This window comes from Lagopus leucura, unplaced genomic scaffold (genome assembly GCF_019238085.1).
Source record: "Lagopus leucura isolate 7727_CA_CO unplaced genomic scaffold, USGS_WTPT01 34479-0_obj-0_obj, whole genome shotgun sequence".
Classification (NCBI taxonomy): Eukaryota; Metazoa; Chordata; class Aves; order Galliformes; family Phasianidae; genus Lagopus; species Lagopus leucura.
Window position 1 is genome coordinate 1,603 of NW_024962499.1, and position 5,257 is coordinate 6,859.

Below are 5,257 nucleotides of genomic sequence, written 5' to 3' on the forward strand. Positions count from 1 at the left end.
ATCGCATTCCAAGAGCCAACTTCAGAGCAAGCAGGCACTAATCTATGAATCTCATGAAAACCAAACGCCAGCATTATATGCAATGCACACGCATGCACAGTCCTGTCTTGCTTGGATTTGAGAAACAAGATCCTGAGGTAAGGTTGATTAGAACAGCTTTTCTTCTGAATAACACCACAGGGACATTCTCCTGCTTAAATACAGTGAACATGGTTCTCTCCCAGAATAGCCCAGGCTCTTCCGCTGTAGCACCAGGCAGACCAGAACCATGACAACTCTGCACTGAAGAACTCCAGCATTTGTTTCAGCCACCAGGAGTAATTTCTCCCAGTACGTACATTCCATAAGATCAGAACTTACAACATCAGGAAAATCCCATTTCAGTCTTTAGAGAACGCATTAAGTCTTAAACACGCACCCAGGAATCTTCTGATGCTTGACGTATGTTTCCATGTGAGCCCATGGAGGTACATGCACAAACCCCACTGTCTGTTAGCAGGACAGGAAACCCTGGTTTGAAAATACACCCCAGAGTGCTTTGGCGTTAACAGAAACATTAACAAATGCATGATAATAAATTCTATCTCAGAAAATACTGGCCTATTAACTGTTGCCCAGGATTCTTATCAGTCAGGACCAGTGAATCCCTTGTCTCATTCACCATCTGGGCAGCACTCTCAGTTCGTCTGAAGAACAGGACGTTACACCATCCCACTTCATGGCAGAAGAGTGAATTATAGAGATACTGCAAGACTCAACTGCACAAAATGCATATACTATGGAAAGAGACAGCCCATATTCCAACAAGCTTTAATCCCCCTGAAAATTAACATCCAGATGGAGCATCCATGTGTCCAAATGTGGGTGCCACAGACTGAAATCACTGCAACAATGGCACGGAGAGGCCTCCTTCTGTGGTACCTACCACAGACAAACAGACAGCACCTGGGATGTGATCTGTGGAGAGAAGAGGAGCACTCTTGGTGGAAGCCAGGTGACCCAGGACAACTCCTGAGGAATCTGCAAACCAGCACAGAACTGCAGAGCACATCTCCAGCTGCTTTTTGCCTCTGCAAGCTCCCACTGAGCCACTGCAAATGACCCAAAATCTTTGCTGCAGCCTCAGGACTTACTTCTCTTGTGCCAGCTGCTCCCCACAACTATGGGGTGTCCTGGGCACCTTGCTACGAGCTGTAGAATGGAAGGAGCAAAGAGATGCTCATCCCTAAAGGGGCACTTGCTCATCCACAAAAAGTGAAAAGAAACACAGCAGGGGTAAATCAGCTCTGAAGGAACACTTCTGCTGTTTCCGTAGAAAGGAAAGGACTTGGGATAGAAAGTAGAAAAAAAGACTTATCCCCAGGTAGCACCCTTCACTCCATGCTGCTCTAAGGGTTAGACTAGGTGAGAAGCGTTCTCACTGCTGCTGAAATAGGTCAGACCAGCTTCATAAAGCATCACAGACCCAGCCAGTTCTGCATCCTCCAGTGTGCACCGCAGAAAGGCATTACATGTGTGGCAGTGTCCAGGCATGTTTTGCCCCAAGAGCCCTGGCACCAAAATGCATAAAGGTGACTCCAGCACATGAGCGAGGATGTGGGCACAGGGCTCAAGTCATTCCTCAGAGACTGTGAGCTTGAGAGCAAAATGAGAGATGCCATGATCCTCAGAGTATCTCAGCCTCGCAGAGAAATTGTGACTACAGCCTGTGAGATACAGCTGGGCTGCTTAAGAACACTGAGCATCCACAGCTGACCAACACCGTTATGAGTCGTGTCCACAGCTGATGTCCACAGCTCCCTCAGATGCTAGAGTAAAGCTCAGGCTTACCCAGGCTGTGTCTTTCCCTGAACTGCTCCCTTTCACAGTGAAAGCTGGCAAAGCTGGGCCCATGGCCACCTCTTACCTCTGAGCTGGCTGCAGGGTCCCTCAGTCAAGTGCAGGGCAGGAAGGAAGCTGAGACCCAGTCGGCTCCTTGCTGCTCACTCCCATCAGAGAGGTCCATGCACTGCTTGGGGAAAACTTACAAATTTTCCCACATGCCTCCTGGGGAAAAGAGAAAGCAGGAACAGGCCATGCAGGTGGCTATCACCAGCAGAAGGCCAGATCCTTCCGCCTGATGTCTACTCCTCTTTCTAGTCCTGATGTGGCCCAGAGGATGCACAAGTATCGGTGCTTAGCAGCAGGACTCAGGGAAGGATCTGCAGAATCGGAGCTGATTCAGCTCTCCAGCCTGGCAAAGGAGCAGAGCCGTAGGGCTGCCATGAGCTGCAGGACTGCCCTGCTGTCATTTGGGTGGTGAAGCTGAAACCAGCTGGCTGGCAAAGTCCCATCTTGCTGACTTCTCCATAGAACACCAGATGAGAGAGACAGGCTCTGGGCTGAGAAGGGCTTGGGATACCGGTCCAGGAAAAGGGCGCAGCTCACAACTGTTGCTCAGCATCTCCAGAGGACCACTACTCGCCATCAAGATGCTGTGAAGTCCAGTGCACAAGGCACTGGTGAGACAGGGAGGTCACAGCGAGTCCCCCAACAGCTGGGCAACACCTGGAGGTGGCACATGGACAGTGCAGGACAGGTGGTGCAGTGGAATTGCCAGGTCACAGCCTGAACCACTGCGTGAGCACACGAGTACCTCGAGCGGGGAGCCTTCCTCTCTCCATCTCAGCAGTGCTCCCAGCAGCACACACACAGTCAGCCTGCACAGGTCTCCCCCCCCACCTCTCAGCCCCCTTTCACCTTTCAGCACACTGCAGTTCAAACGCAAAAGGCTGCATTCCTCAGCTCACCACTTTCTTCCAAACTGTTGCTGGGAGGGATGAGTCGATTCCTCTTTCTTTGATATCCTGCTCTATAGCTCCTATATCTCAAATAAAGGCTCTGTCATCACCTTGTTTGCTTTACAGGTGGGAAGGGGCAGAGGCCATCTGTAACAACCAGAATGATCAGTGCAGTGGAAGAAGGTGTAACCACAAAGGGACTAGCACAACAGAAAGGCGTTACAAAGACAAAGGAAAGTGCTCACCTGTCCCTGAAGATCCAGGCTCACAGGGAAAACTCCACAAGGGAGGGATCTCCAACCAGAGATCCTTGCCCATGCAGAGTCAGCCCTTCAATGAGGTCTAAGAGAGGTGCAGCCAGGCTCCCCTCATTCCATCATACAACTGAACTGCCCTCACCTGTGCTCCCAGGGCTGACTGGGTCCGTTCCCCAGATGCTCCATCAGTGGTTCAGGCCCTGACTCAATGCTCACCAGACAGCATTTCTCAACAGATAACAGCCAAAGGGGGAAATGGTTATTCCCCTGCTGTTTTCCAGGCTGCCTGTAACTATCCCACCTCTGCTGTGCTGGTTGGCAGAGCTGACAACAGGATCTTCTCACGAGCCAGCAGGATGAGGAAGTGAGCAGAGTTTTTGGAAACGTGCCTGCTGTCAGGGTGGGAGTTTGGGCCTGCCCCAGCACCATGCATTTCCACCACACGACATGGGAGGTGGCAAAGGTGTCAGAGCCAGTGGGAGAGCTGGTGGAGGAGGAGGAAGCTTGCGTGCCTGGCAGTTTGAGAGGACATGAGGTAGCCTCAGCTATCAAGGGCAGCGCAGACAGATGGCGTTGGACATGACATACGGGGTCTTGATGACTGGAGCTTCATGGGCTGGCCGTGGTCACTGTGGAGAAGGGAAGAGCGTGGTCAGCAATTGTGGAGACAGGGCACCTACCCTGGGCTGCAGCCCCTACAGCAGAGTTGCAGGGTTTCAGGCTGCACAAAAAACCCTTTGTCTCATTTTGTCTTCCAAGTGACTCAAAATCGAACCCCAGCACTGTCACAGCCTGGGCAGAGCACGGCCAAGGAACCCTAAACCTGTCAGCTCCCTTCCTAGACCCCTGAGATCACTCAAAGAATCCTCTCCTCCTTCAGCAATCCTAACCTCTCCCCAGGGGGCTGGGATCAAAGGGCTCTTCCTTGGTCAAGAACTCTCCATCCAACTCTCAAAGCTCTCCCACAGCTCAGGCATCTTCAACTTTTTCATACCAGCAGTGAAGTGCATGCACCCACCTGCCACAGCTTCACAAGAAGGCACCTCTCCCTTCTGAATTATCTGACGGGCCAGGTATGTCACACTAACAGGGAGAAAAGAAGAAAAAACTGAGAGATGGAGAAAAAAGGCCCTCACTGAACTAAGGACCTTGGGCTCTCTCTAGGACACCTGGTGTCTCAGCAGAGTTCACAGTTACTTCAAATGCACACAGCACCTACAAAAGCACCGCGCTCCAACAAGGAAGGAAAGCAAATCCACGATGCTCTGCAGGGCTCCCAGCTCGCAGCAGGTGATGCCTGCTCCGTGCACAGAGCATGCACAGAAACTGCACCTCATCTCTTCCCCATTTATCCCCCCACCACTTCTACAGGCATTTAGAGGCACTAAATGTCTCTAAATGGAAAGCTCGTGGAGAAGACTGGATGCACAGGAGATTTCTCACTTCTCTGGTGTGAGAGCACTGCTTGTCTAGATGACCAATATTTTTCAATCAAGCACCAACCAACCATTGCAACTAACAACTGAAATGGAATTTCCCTGCAAAAATAAACCAACAAAAGAGCAGCCTGTCCAAAGACCCCTCCTCACACACTTGCCAAAAAGGCCACAGCCATTATTCCATTTGCCAGGCTTACTCACAGAACTGCAGGCTTCTCCTCACCGTGCATCACATGGACACAAACAGGCTGCTGGTGCAGGGAAGGCAATTTCACCTGAGCATCTCACCACAGACGCTCCCTCCGCTCTGCTTTCCTGCAAAGATACAAGGAGAAAAGCCTCAGCTCTGAGCAACAACTGGGAACAAATCCAGAAAATTCCCCATTCCAAAGCAGTCCCTGGAGAGGTACAAAGCAGCCCTTCAAGGTTCACACGTGCTTGTGCTGCGGCCTTCACAGAAACACGCTGCCTTTGTGCTCCTGGCTCCTCAGGGCTCTTTTTCATCAGCTTCTGGGCACAGCACAATAGCTTTTCTTGTACAAGTCTATGACCTATGTACATTCCTCCACCCCAAAATAAAGTCTGACATAGAGTTGTGGTGCAGAGATCGGATGCAGAGCAAAGCCAAGAAACATACTCTGAAATGTAAAAGAATGCTTCTAGCAAGGAACAAGATCATGCAAAGAAAGGTGCAGGAAAGACAACCAACCAACCAATAGGAAACAAAGACAATGGAAAGCAAAGCAAAAAGGCTCGCTGCAGGAAAACCAAAAAGGCAAAA

At 50.8% G+C, this 5,257-nt stretch overlaps 1 long non-coding RNA gene across 5 annotated transcripts; it reads right to left on the reverse strand.

The window, feature by feature from the left end:
• Window positions 1-793: 793 nt before the first annotated feature.
• On the reverse strand, window positions 794-4,980 carry LOC122190643. 5 transcript variants are annotated; one of them, XR_006182191.1, is made up of 5 exons: window positions 4,678-4,979; window positions 4,056-4,120; window positions 2,790-3,666; window positions 1,907-2,498; window positions 794-957 (listed from the first exon to the last, which is right to left on the reverse strand). It is a non-coding gene; the product is annotated as an uncharacterized LOC122190643 (long non-coding RNA). The 5 variants fall into 5 exon arrangements; XR_006182193.1 differs by having other exon boundaries at window positions 1,907-2,046; window positions 4,678-4,978; XR_006182194.1 differs by having other exon boundaries at window positions 1,907-3,666; window positions 4,700-4,980.
• Between the last annotated feature and the right edge of the window lie 277 nt (window positions 4,981-5,257).